The sequence below is a fragment of the Pholis gunnellus genome, assembly GCF_910591455.1.
Source record: "Pholis gunnellus genome assembly, chromosome: 7".
NCBI lineage: Eukaryota > Metazoa > Chordata > Actinopteri > Perciformes > Pholidae > Pholis > Pholis gunnellus.
In genome coordinates, this window is record NC_136533.1 from 25,301,943 (window position 1) to 25,316,738 (window position 14,796).

At 40.9% G+C, this 14,796-nt stretch overlaps 1 protein-coding gene across 1 annotated transcript in view; it reads left to right on the forward strand.

The window, feature by feature from the left end:
- Positions 1-14,796, forward strand: part of LOC306698837 (polypeptide N-acetylgalactosaminyltransferase 18-like) — a gene marked incomplete at its 3' end in the record, with an annotated part of 185,059 nt that overhangs the window by 143,612 nt on the left and 26,651 nt on the right. The window lies entirely within an intron of this gene.

Here is a 14,796-nt window from a genome sequence, read left to right on the forward strand (position 1 = left end):
CAATGAGCTAAAAGACACTAAAATGCTTTTCAAAGCTGAAAGAAACTGAATATTCAGTCATAATTCTCATTGGGTCCATCATTACAAGCAACTATCTTCACATTACAAATAGTAATTTAAGCCTTTGTTTACGTAAAGATTTTAGTTAGCGCAGCATAAACCATTCCAAGTTAAGAAGAAATTGCACTAGTTAGTAGTTCGGTAATAAAGTAGAGGAGATTTGAGAACTAGATAGTGGCTCTCTGCATATATTGGCATCAGTAATGTTTAGCTATGGGGGCTTGTACATTTCATATTTGAGAAAGTGACATTTCCATGATGAGTAAAGTGGCTAATTAGAGCAAGAATCTTAAAGGATATGCTAACGAAGAGCAAATATATCACCATGCTTTAATAATGCTGCTTTGTCGTGCTGTTTTGCTTGTAGAGTGAAACTTTTCAGCTCTTGCTGCTGAAATATCTGACAAGTAATCCAATCAACAACTCTAGCCGCCTTCTGCAGATTAAAGGGGCAGTAAAGACAGCCCTTATGGTCCTTTAATGGAGGCACTAAAAAACACTTTAAACACCAAGGGAGTGTGACTGCATATTTCCACTTTTCACAGCTTTGAAATGCTCTGTTACTTGACTAAATTAAGAATTCACATTTTACTGTGTGCATTATATTCTGCCTGCCATAAAGAAGCTTGCATAATCATAACTAGATTCCACTACATACCCAGCCCGTCATCTAAAAGAGCTTTCTAAGGACACTCCAAGCCTCCATTGTGGGTAAAGTTAATAGATTTGACCGGCTTCTTGACGTTGGAAACATCCAACTTTCTATCTGGGTCATACCCAGCAATACAGCATCAGCTGCTGAAACAGATGTGCTGGCATTTCCCTGTGTCTTTGCCTTTCATATTTTCTCTTTCCTGGACACAACATAATCAGCATGTGCTGATGAAGAAATTGAGTTATTATTATTATCTCCCTCATTGTCATTATTTATTGAAACACAAGAAATCGACATGAGTGTTTTGCTTGAACTGGGCACAAAGCTGGAGAGACACTTCACAACATGAATGTGGTGGTTAGGACAGAAATACAGAAGGTAAGAGTATTCAGCCTGTGGCAGAGCAGAGTGCCCCCATGCAGTCCCAGCCAGCAGTGCCCAGAGTGAGGCCTGTGGGCCCGTTTTATTCCCGTCTTTAGGGAGAAAGAATGATGCAGTATTATTCATCAGGCCTATATGATGCTAATTTGTTCAAATCTGAGGGGTTTTGTCTTAAAACTCACGTTTTAAGACACAAACGAGTTCAAAGCCAAGCATGTGCTTATCCAGTTAGTAGTGAGCAGATATTTAGTTATTAGTTATTTTGAGATATTAAAAACAGAGCAAATTGACAGATAATTTATTCGCTTATGTTTGTGGAGGAATTTTATCTAGAAAGACATAATTTACCCACTGCAGTATAACATTTCTTCAGGGAACAGGGGTATTTGGGGACTTTACGAGGATAAGTCAAGATAGCAGCAGAATATCAGTGCACAGTATAGGATCAGCCAGGGGAACTAATCACTTATAGACAGGAGACTTCATATATTACGCTGCACATTTAATGAAATGGAAGTTATTACCCTGTACCTTCTGCAGTAATTATAGAGGGATTAGAGGATGTTGGTATATAACAGATAAAGCCATAATCTTTGCTATTAAGGGATATCCTCATACACATCATGCATACATGACCTCTCTTTGCATTGGCCAAATGAAATTTCCAGTCTCAGTGACTAACCCTGCTCAAACTGACACATGGTAAAATAAATGACCAAACCAATTTCCACTACCAAAGCTGGTTTATTGCATTGGTGAATGCAGAAAAGATGCCATGTTTAAGAGTTGTGAGACATCAGTGATAAGCAGCCCGATCCGGGATCCAGGATCCGTTTCATAGCTGACATCAAAGACTCAAATATTCCTCTGGTCTTCTATCATGCCTTTATCACTTTCATTCTTTATTCATGTGGAGTATCTTTTGTAATGTTATTCCCCACAGTCCCTCTTATTCCCCATTCTGATCCTTTTTTCCTGATTCGTCCAATCCTTTAGATTATCTCTGGGTCCTCTGCTTCCTGAACAGAATTACTCTGTGTGTGTGTGTGTGCGTGCGTGCGTGCGTGCGTGTGCGTGCGTGCACGTGTCCAACAGGATGGATGAATGTGGCTTTGAATAATGTTCCTCAATTTCCTTTTCAGCCACTTGCCAGATGAGGATGAGGATGAGTAAGAGGGAGAAATAGAGACACAACAGTAACAACTTAGGAGTGAAGGATTTATTTGGCAAGCAGTTAAGCACTTCTTTACATATGCAGTAAATGACGGCAGTTATCAAAGTCATGCCTCGTTTATGTCACGTCAACTTTATTGTAATACAACCCTGCCCACTGGGGAAATGATCACCTAGTGATTCAATGTTGGAGCTTGGGACAAACCTGCAGACTCACATAAAGGTTGTTTCCAACAACTTGTGTAGCATTAACCTCAGGACCTAATCAAAAAACTAGACAATAAGGACTGGTCAGTAACCACGTGAGTTCTGATGGTGGATGGGAATCCAGTGATAGTGCCAGTTGTTGGTGGTTCTTGCATCAAAACAAACATGAAGGACAACCAGAAGATTGCACTGTTCATATGCAGTGCAATTTGTACTGAAAAGGTCCAGAAAGTGGTAGGACTGATATTCAATATTAAAGAGGCATTCATTCATATTCATTCATCTTCTTCATCTTTTGTCTATTTACAGATGTTGTGTTGAAGTCAGTTTCCCTGTCATGATGAGTTTCCCTTACCTAAATCAGGACCAAATCTTAAACCTTACCAGTTGTTGCTCAATCTGATCCCAACTTCACCCCTAACCCTATGCTAACCATGAAGGGGGCGCTACGGTAAATCACAGAAGACTGTACTGTCCTCACAGTGGACTGCAGTTCACTCTGTGCTTGTAGGTGGAAAGCGAGAGAACTGAAAGATGATCGGATAACCCAAAGTGAGGCCGTGGGACAGACAGGTTAACTATCTTAAAGCGCTTTGAGTGGTCGGAAGACCAGAAAAGAGATATACAATTAACCATTTATTTTTCAGATGTTGACGAATGTATTCTGTCGTATGCCATTAGTGATAAACACGAAAATGGCAAATAAAGAAGAATGTAGCAACATTCAATGAGGGCTACCATCCACAGCATGTACATGCCCTTGCCATAGCAACAAATAATATGTTATTTTACACGTTTATAATTCATTCAAATTCATCAATTAATTTCTATTCATGATTTATGACTAGAACATCTTGACACAAACTGCTAATTTGCATATCAGATTGATCATAGGTTTCCAGCTTTCAGATAATGTATACTAATTCTATGGCATCTACTGTTGACCTGCTCTTTCCCCCTTAAAAAAAGAAAACACACCTTTTCCAGCTTATTATAAGCATTATTGTGCACTTGACATTAAAACAGGAACTAGTTAAACTGCACTCATTTTGATGCTAAGCGCAGTTTATTTTACCAATGACCAATTCAATTGCTGCTGAGAAGGATCTGTGTATCTTTCTGCCCTTTCAAGTGTCAGTCTGTTTGAACCATTAGACAGTGTTTTCTTTAACCACTATAATTTTAAAACTGTGCTGCCAAAATACATCAATTGTCCAACCAGAGGTAATACAACCATGATTAACAATGCATGTCATCATTCACCCATTCACACCCATGGTCAGGGGCTACCATGCAAGGTACCACCTGACCATGAGGATTATCTAATCATTCACATCCATTCATACACAGCATTCGGGAGCAATTTGCTTTTAAGTGTCTCGCCCAAGGACACATCGACATTAACTACAGGAGCCGGGGATCGAACCGCCGATCTTTTGATTGAGGGCTGACTCGCTCTAACTTCTGAGCCACAGTCACCCAGTGAGCCAAGATGATCAGGAAACTCCACCACCTCAATGCCCCAGAGGGCAAGGAGTGTTAAAGGAGGAAGCTTGAGAGGAAACTCAAGCAAAAAAAAACATCAGGGAGGTGTGGAGTGGCATGAGAATCATCACTGGCCATGGAAAAATTACTGATTGGGGGTTGGAATGAGACCTTGATGAAGCCAGTAAGTTAAATCTGTTCTTTAACAAGTTCAACGATGAGCCTGACGTTCGTCACTGGAGAGGCTGGTCCTGTTTATTACTCGAGCCATCACTGGACCTTCTGCTGGTTTGCCGACCAGCCCCACATTGGAGTCGAAGCTATCATCTCTCTGCTGCAGAGAGCTCTAACTCTCTTAACAGAAACCAGAGAATTTATGACACCGCCATAAAGTAATACAAATCAGTGAGAGGGGGATGTTGCTGAAGAGTTTCTGAGCACAGCCTTCAAGGAAGGAGGAATGGGTCAAGAAGATAGCCGACTGAAGTCCGAAGGGTTCGGCCAATCACTGAGCTGATCGATTGGCTAAGAAATGTGAAACATGATACTTTTCAGAGACTCAGCAGGGACAAAGGATCTTCAAATTGCAGAAGATCCTCAGACCTCCTCCGTACATGGGGCAGATACACCAATCTGTCGTGTGGTGCGAACGGGGCCTCATATTTCATGGAATATTATGTTTGTTTAATCATTCATGGTGTACTTCAGTTTGCATTTGTTTTGGCTTCTGTTAAATATTAAATACTTTTGATTTTAACCTGAACCATTTGATTCCGGCCCTGCTTGCTGATGGAAGAAAGAGAGCAAGGAGGGGGGCTGCTTCTTCTCCTCTGTTTGAGAAACTTTTGAACACAACAATTACAAAAACTTTGATTACTTTATCTTATCTAATCTGTACTTCAATGACTGTATCAGTCCTTCACCTATCACTACATATTTCAAATATGCTGATGACTACTTGTACACCCTAATGACAATAACTCCGTTTTAGGATGTCCCTGTCAGTTTTTGGACTGCGCTGAACATTCTTTTGGAGAATGCGCATGTCCAAGATCGTGTCACAAAAGTCTGCTGTCGGGCCAAAATCTGCTGCTGTGGTTCAGAAACTGGACCGAAACTTTGTGGGTTCATGTAGGATCCCACCTGATTTTTTGGGCCTGATCATCTGCAAACTCAAAGCACTTTTTGTTACACTCCACCTTCTGCTGCTGCTATAAAAAAAGTATATTTCAACCCATACTCCTCTATTGTTTCCCCTTGTTCTTCCCTAAAATAACTGCATCCAATGAAATAATTAATACGCATCACCCACAATGCCTAATTGGCCTCAACCTCTCAGAGGACACAAAGCACACACCATAGCACTTGACCCCAGGCACCCCCTCATCCCATTCTTCACACTGCTTCCATCTGGCTGTACGTGCAGATTCCTGTCCTGGATACAGGCACATAAAAGCATTAAAGGACAATAAAGAACCTATCTACCTAATCTATCTTGTAATGGCTCCAAACAGTTCATCAAGTGCTGCTGCAGCAAAAGCAATACACAGGGAATCTCCCTTGGGAGATAGAATGGTCTGCACTTCATTGGCAGTTGTTCCAACAGTAGCAAACAGGACTGGAAAATTATTTCCGTCAGTGCACAAGTTGTTTTCAAAAAAATATACACCACCTCCCTTTGCCTTGTCAGTAATCGTCTTGGACCACTCCATGCACAGACAAGCCCTGATACAACCGTATAGACCGATCAAGTTTGTTAGGGCCCAGCCAAGTCTCAGAATCTCAGGATATACAACAGTCCTTCATGTCCCTTTGAGAGCTGATTCGGCAATGAAGTCCATCCAGCTTGTTGTTGCTCAGCAGTATGCTGGGGAATTGGGGCCCGAGTAGGACTCTGTCCTCACCAGGACACCACCTCATTTACCTTGCCTCTGACCATCTGTGGCCATTACTCCATGGTTGTACCTGTTTGTTGTAGGCTCTTTCAGTAAAACATGCAGCTTCCAGCTGTTGGGAACATCCAATATTATGTCCAGTAATGTCTGGTTATGATAGGCACAACTGCCTATCATAGGTGTTTTGTGCAACAACAAAAAGTTAAAAAATACACGTAAACAAACAGTAAGGGGGGAGCAGCACATAGCATGTCGCCATAGTAAGGCGCCATCTTAATGGGGAAGATAAATAAAGCACAATGTGGCCTGATCAAAGTACAATGTATCTCTCTATAGTTTCAGTGGTGCTATAAACCGATAATATTAAAAAAGTATTGATAGCAATATTGGTGTAAACCCCATGCTTCAAGTGTAAAACTAGTTCCAACTGTCCACTTTCAATCACCTGTCTCAGCATAGTAAGTGACAATGTAGCGCTAAATAGGAAGGCCATCTGCGTGCTTTCAGCTATTATCCTGCTTTTTATTATTACTCCTCTGTACGTTTTTCGTGTACTAACTACTTATGGATACATTCAGCAGAAACCATTCAAATATCCAAATGGTCTGCTCTTCTGGACTTTACTGTTTGTATTCAGATTCTTTGTAACATTTATACTTTTAACCATTGGTTACCGAGCGAGGACCATTTAGGGTTCCAGCGAGACAGTTTAGCGAAGAGAGTGTCGTAGAATGCACTTTTCAGAAACGAATATAGTGAATGCTACACACGTGTTATATACCGACTTAACGAAGAAATTCTGGGTAACATTAACTTCGAAGCCATTTTACACACTGCAAACACAATTATACACAAACTAATATAATCAACGAGAAGATGTACCACAATATCACGTATTTGTGGCCATGACTCAGCGAACTACCACTCCGAAGAAAGCTACGAAAAAGAAGCTAACGGCTCACACGGCCGACCAATACATCAGAAAGCAAGAGAATTCAACACAGAATCCAGAGATATCTTCAGAATTTCTCTCTGTGAAACCAGTACAAATCTATGAGCAAACAAACACCAGAACAACAAACCGCTTCACCGAAAAAAGATCTTAGCAGCACCTCACCTTTACGCTGAATCACGAAAAGAACAGCATAATTCCCCGTTTGCCAGCTATACACTGTTGCTACGTATATCCTGTGTGTTTCTCATCTGTTTTCTGTAGAAGGGGGGGTCAACCTAACTTGTGGGACCCCGGGGGAAGGGGTCAGACTTTTGGTGAATGGAATTTTACGCTCGGAGATGTGCAGCACTTTTTTGATTTTTACTGGCTAACGATTCTGTCAATCAACACCAGGCTACTCCCACCGCATTCCCGAGACTCTGACGCATCGAAAGAGGTGTTATAGTCTGGATTTGACCAATCATAGGCTGAGAAAGCCTCATATACACACTTGAAGACTTGAACTCAGACGAGAATCATCCATGTTTTACAGGTTTAGAGAGGAGTCTGGCTCTTAAAATGATGCCAAACTGCTGTATTTGGATGTATTTAGTGATAAAACATGTGAAATATAGTATATAAAAGTACAATGGAACAACTGGAACAGCTGGTTCCAAAATGACAATTTTGCTTGACCTCGCCTGACCTCTCTGTACTAAAACCTCTCTAATTTTTTCCTGCTTCACTCTATCAAAGCCAAATTTTTTTTCGAGACTGCTGACATGTGCTATGATTTGAGAGAGTTTTTAGGCTAGCCAGGGCCTCATATCAGGAAAAAAGTAACAATAAAAGTGCTTTCCTTTCAGGCGAACCTGAAACTTTTCAATTTGAGCCGTGTGCCATCTTCATTTACTCTTAACTAGTAAAATGTACACTCATATTTACACATCTGAACAAATCTCACAAGTGTTACCATTATTATAACATCAACATTATTAAAATAGACCTTGTAGTTACAGAATTACAGTCTTTTTAGTATGGGTATGTAATTTTTGAGCAGAGGCCTAAAAATAAGGCTAGGTATTAAAGAGCTTCTCTTTAAGATATTCAGAGCGAACAACTATTTGCTATGTAACGATACCATGGAGTAATGTCTACATGAGCAGAGAATGAAGTCACTGTCCCTCTGTGTCTTGTAATCCAAGGTTCTCTTTGCTTTGATTACATAGTCAGGCAGGCTGCTTGCCTTTCAGTGCATAGTGAATGTGAGCACATCTCACTTGCTAGCTCACGGTTGCCTCTCTGCACTGCTCTCATATTGTGGCTACAGCTGATGACAAGTTTCAGGCACTTCCGCACTGGCGTCACTTCTCAGAAAAGAAGGTTGCAGCCTGGTTGTGTCTCAATATGCAGCATTTTTTACATAAGTTGTAGAAAAGCAAATATCCCATACAAATATATCTCTTTAAAAGTGTTTAATTATTTAAAGGTGCAGTATTTATAAATGCCAAAAATGTGTAAAAAGTTATGATATTGTAGCTATATGTTTTCTGTCCCCTGGCTAAGCACACATCCATACCTGTTAATGAAACCCGTCTCTACATCGCATTTGGTAATTTCCAAAATGTTTATGTAGCTGTTGAATCGGGGGCTAATTTCAAGCCACTGCAAGAGGTGCAAATGACAAAATGTATTCAACAAAATAGTGAGAAATTGCAGTGGAAACTCAGCAGGTAACAGACATCTGATCTGTGCCTCAATATTGGTTGTAACCCTACTAAAAAGATTGGTTTGTGGCTGGATCAATAAAGTCTGAAAATTAGACCTTTGAGGCTATTTACCAGTGGAGCATTTGTGTGTGGGTGTGATTCTAGTATTCCTATCTTTCTGAGGACCTGTTTGATTCTTTTGCAAAATGAGGACACTCTCACACATCTTCACTTCTTTATAAGGCTATTTTAGTTGAAGGCATACTGATATTCTGTTAAAGATTAGAGCTTTTTGTAATGTATGTAGCGAATAAGAGTTCTCTCAAGTAGTAATGTAAATGCGTGGGTGTGCATTATGCCTGTGTGTGTTGGTGCATGGGTGTCAACACAACAAAAATTAAAGCTGCGAGCAGCGATGAACAGGCCCTTGCATCCTCCCGCACGTTGAGGGTACTGGCGGGACTCCGACTTACGCGGCTGAAAATGTCTGTGACCGTCGGACAACGCGCCCACGAGTCCGATGTTTTTTTCCCGCGTGACGCTGGAAATGATGCTTTGCAAATACTTCACCGCTTCCTGTATCCGCTGTGTAGCTCTACAGAACAGGTGCAATCATGCATTATGTTGCTCTATATGAAGTGTAAACCACATTGTGTAAAAGTCATGTAAATCGGATGCTGTTTGTCACATAAACGCATATTTCCTTTCACCAGCAGGTGGCACTGTGAGTATTAGTGAAAATCAGCTTGTAGACATCCTCAGGCCATGAGCGTTTGGAACAAGTCCAACTGAGTTACAACAGCTTTTTTGATGGGGAACCAGGTAAAGTAGCCGCTCGCTACGGCTAAGCCATTCAGTGAAAAGTAATGCGTTTGATACATTTTACTCACAACGGTGTTGAGATTGTACTGACCACATTTGAAGAGGATCAGACAAATTCCCTAGGAGGAGTTCGTTAAAGTATAGCGACTATAAATGTGCAAAATTCTATCGAAAAATGACACAAAAATTAAAATGGTTGACTCCCGGTATGGTTTAGAACATGCTCCCAAGATCTTTAAGTCTTTATGGGATACATGTGTATACCAAGTTTCAGACATGTACCTGAAACGTAGTGATGGGGCTGCTCTTTTGAAATATTGTAGGGGGCGCAATGGAGGCAATTCAAAACGGCCAAGCCAAAATCCCATATAAAATATATCTTCCCATGACTTATGACACATGTACAAAGTTTTATGAGTTTTTGAGCATCCCAAGCCACTGAACCATCAGCTTATTTTTCATGGCAAATGCTGGGTTGCCATGGCAACAGCGTTCAACAAAAACTCACAATATTTATGATGATGCATCTTCAATGTGTTAAGGCTTTTGTTACTAAATTTGAGACTGATTTGGTCAACTGGCTAGAGTGACATTTCCTTTTGCCAGTAGGTGGTGCTATGAGTTATTGAAAATGTTGGCATTGATATATGCTCATACTTGAAGGAGCATCATGCATATGTAATTTTGTGCAGATTGAATAATGTAACTCTTGGTTCATGCCGAATGAGGCAAAAATGGCCGCCACGCCACGTCAAGGTTCTTCTATGAAAACTCACAAAGGTCTGAAGAGCATCCTGACCAAATTTGAGGTTGATCCCATTAATTCTGTATGAGGAGTTCGTTAAAGTACAAAGACTGAAAACTGCGAAAAGTGACAACATAGCACAACATGGCAGGTTTACTGTAGCGCCCCCTAATGGTTGAATGAAATGAAAATGTCAGGGTATGTTACAGGATGCAATGTGCACATATGCTGCAAATTTGGTGATTTTAGGACAAATGGTTGAGAAGTTATGTGTATTAATATATAAGCCACGCTTAACTCTAAGAGGTTTATTGGTCCATATCTTGTAAATGCAAAGAGATATCAAAAAGCTTTTAATAACTTTTGATGATGTAGATCCAATAATGATCCAGAGCAAATTTGGTAGCAATCGGACCACGCGTGTAGGAGGACTTTGCAAAAATGTGTTTTTCACAAAATTCTAAATAACGGAAAATCTAAGTAGACGGAGTTTAGGGGTCTGAGAGACTGAGTGTGTCGAATTTCAAGTAAATCGGACATACTGGCCGAGGGTCGTCGCCGGTTGAACTGGTAGGGGGCGCTAGAGAGCCATTTTTTTACACACAAATATGCAACCTATATCAGATAGCTATATTCACCAGGCCTGACAAGTGTGCAATATTTGGTGAATTTTCGAGTATGACAAGTCCCCCAAATATATTCAAATTCCAATAGGGCCTTCGCGGCCCGACGTTGTCGGTTGCTCGGGCCCTAATTTAATCTTGTAGCAGATTTTTTTTCCACCACAACGTTGAAAAAGACATACCTAGTAGTAGTAAGTTTAAAAGATTAAAAGATCAAACTTTGAAACAGACTTGCTACTTGGAAAGATAAAAAGCTTTTCCTACTTTAAGACATGGATGTATCTTTTGGGAAAAAGTTGGAAGTGTATTAATGATTTTAAAATAGAGCTATTTCACCGGGGATTCAGTTTGATACAAAGAAAACGCAAACCAATTACCAGACTTAAAAAACTTTTGACATAAAGAATGTGGATGTGCTTGTCAGAGAAACCCAATTACCAACCTTTCTAAAACTTTAACCTTTGACAAAATTGATCTGTGAGAAAGAGTTTGTCCGTGTCTATTCATCAGTTGGAAAGAAAAACAATCACAATCTCTGTGTGGGTTCAAATGCCATCTTACGTATTTACAAAATCTGACTCCAAGGTATTAATTTCCAACAAAAGCTTTTACTTTCACAGAGAAAAAATGCAAAAGCCCCACGAGCAATAGAATGTAGAAGAGCCTGCCGGTTTATTTTATGGCTCATTAAAAGGTGGTATAAAATGGAGATATTGAAACGGTTGTCATGGCACTGAAGTAATCCATTTTCAAAATGACTGTCTATAAGCCTATGTGACAAATCGGATCAGTGTATGATACCGAAATGAGCTCTCTCTCTCATTTTTTTAGACAGTTTGTTATGTGCATCTATAAATAACAGCTTTTCTGGAGTTCACCTCAATGTCTGCTCTCTCTCTCAAACTCTCCTCCGATACCTCTTTCTACTCCACTCAACAGGATGAACCTCTTCATTATGTACAGAGACAACTTAGAAGCTGCTGCTGTGTGTTTATGTTTGTGTTGTCTTCTCTCCACCTGAGCAGATGGCTGAGGGAAACACCATTGATGAGCCTGTCTAACTACATTCCTAGCTCACCAGGAGGGTATCGTCACTTTCATACAGAAAATCAGATACCCAGGGAGTAAACAAGTGGGTCTGGCCATTGTAGCTCAGTACCGCAGTGCACGCTAGTTACTATGAAGAATACACATCGTGGGCTGGCGACTGCTTATTAAAAAAAGCGAAAGTAATCTAATTTACGGAGCTTTGCCACATTCTCCCCCTGTTCTCTTTTCTCCGTCTTTTCTTACTGCTGCCTTTGCGTTTGAAGGACATGACTGCTCGCTCGGCTCAGCTTGTCAGTCTTGACAGATTTTGCGCATAAACTAAACACGATATATCGTATTGTCACTTGATCAAATAGAGACTTTACATTGGACAACATCAACATACACATTATATGACAATACGACAAAAACAACGAAGAAAATCAGTCGTCTGTCCTGTCCTCATGTCGTCTGTCCTCCTGTCTTCAGTCCTCCTGTCGTCTATCCTCCTGTCGTCTGTCCTCCTGTTGTCTGTCCTCCTGTCCTCTGTCCTCATGTCTTCAGTCCTCCTGTCTTCTGTCCTCTGTTCTCCTGTCTTCTGTTGTCTGTCCCCCTGTTGTCTGTCCTCCTGTCTTCAGTCCTCCTGTCTTCTGTCTTCTATCTCCTGTCGTCTGTCCTCCTGTCTTCAGTCCTCCTGTCTTCTGTCGTCTGTCCTCATGTCCTTGTGTCGTCTGTCCTCCTGTCCTCTGTCCTCCTGTCCTCCTGTCTTCAGTCCTCCTGTCTTCTGTCGTCTGTCCTCCTGTCCTTGTGTCGTCTGTCCTCCTGTCCTCTGTCCTCCTGTCTTCAGTCCTCCTGTCTTCTGTCGTCTGTCCTCCTGTCCTTGTGTCGTCTGTCCTCCTGTCCTCTGTCCTCCTGTCCTCCTGTCTTCAGTCCTCCTGTCTTCTGTCGTCTGTCCTCCTGTCCTTGTGTCGTCTGTCCTCCTGTCCTCTGTCCTCCTGTCTTCAGTCCTCCTGTCTTCTGTCGTCTGTCCTCCTGTCCTTGTGTCGTCTGTCCTCCTGTCCTCTGTCCTTCTGTCCTCCTGTCTTCAGTCCTCCTGTCGTCTGTTCTCCTGTTGTCTGTCCTCCTGTCCTCTGTCCTCCTGTCTTCAGTCCACCTGCCGTCTGTTCTCCTGTTGTCTGTCCTCCTGTCCTCTGTCCTCCTGACTTCTGTCCTCCTGTCATCTGTCCTCCTGTCGTCTGTCCTCCTGTCTTCTGTCCTCAGTCCTCCTGTTGTCTGTCCTCCTGTCTTCTTACCTCCTGTCTTCTGTCCTCCTGGCTGCTTTGTCTCAGCCAACAGAGAAGTTTACAACAAATCAAAAGCTAGAGAGAGCCAGTGTTTGGTTTGTCCATTCTGGGCTGCTGTAGAAACATGGCGGACTCCGTGGAAGAGAACCCGCTCTCTATGTAGATGTACATTTTGCAGTCTAAACACCGTCACACTAATCTCTTTGTTCAAGACTCATAAATACTACAGTGACATAACATGTCATTTCTGGGGCATTTGTTAAAAAAAAGATGCATGCTTTCATTTTCCATGCAGTCTGTTTTGGTAACCCTGACCTTCCAACCAACACTATTTGCAGGCTAAATATTTGACAAATATAATGGCCAGAATGTCAAGCCATTTCCTCACACACATTCATGCTCCACGTAGGAGGAATCTTTGAAGGCTTTATGAATGTCAAACTTGACAGTTTCACATTTTTAGGATGAATGCCCCTAGGGTTATCTGAACGTTGTCTTGTTTACATAAAACTGCTGTGCTGTACATTGACAGAAAACAACTTTTGTCTGAACTGTCAGGTGGCTTTTGATGAGTAAACAGCACAGCTGTGTTTCATCTGCTGAAGGTGGCTATTAAACACCAGATAATTAGTCTAGTTTACAGGCTTTATTCTTTCCAAGCTTGTTAATGTGTACATCTTTCATGAGAGACAGCTATCCGTCTAACAGAGCACTGTGCTAATCCGTCTATTAGAGGTTTTAGGAAGCTGTGACAGGAGAGAAGTTAGCATTAAGTCCTCTGTTGGGAGCTGAGCTTCAATCTATTGACAGATGCAGGTTTAATCGCTCTCATTAGTGTAGATGCACATACACAGAAACCAAAATCCCACTCAGCAGCATTCACACATGCTCAACACGATGGCAAGCCCATTAAACATCTAATCAGTTGGGCTGAGTGCCCATTTTGTTTTCACAAGTGGAAATTACTTTTTGACGTTTAAAAATTGAATTTAAAAATGTTCATTCAAGATATGCAAGTTTGAGTAAAAGTCAATGGTAAAGTTGACTATTTGTATAAAGAAAATGAACATTTCAACTATTAATAAATGAAATTGTTGATATCAAGAATTAACATTTTGACTAGTGAGAAAATGACTGTAGATATATTTAATTAGAATTGTAACTAGTCACAATTCAATTATGGATATGTTGGCTTGGAATTCTAACTAGTTAATAATAATTATTACCACTAGTTATTAAATGTTAAAAGCGCTTTCCTTACACATTTACACTTATGTGGCTGGTTTGCAGTGTGATAATGGCTTCTACTTAAAAAATATCCTGTTACTGCAAGACGGTCATCATTCTCATCAATTACCTCTACAGGGCTTCTACACACTCCTCTGCAAACACACACACTCACAGAGTGTACCCACACAGTCAGTGTTCCGTTTGTTTCTTTACTCTTTTGTCACTCCTTGTTCTCAACTTTTTCTACTTGTTTGGATTACATGTCAACCTTGATCCTTTTCATTTGCTTTACGCATGTCAGGTTGTCTGTGATTCTTTGTCTTGTGTTGTTCTGTTAGACTCAGGGAATGCATATCTCACTTTGTGGTTTGAATCTTTTTAAATACTTAAGGTGTGTGATTTGGTAGATATTTGTCAGGCTTCGAAACTGGGCCAAAATTTGCATTCATTACAATGATTCATTACAATTTTAATTACATTTTTTCAGGTATGCAAATTTCCTCAGCTAATATTTAGCTAGGATCTACTTTTCCATCCTTCATCACTTACCACTGATTATTTTCCC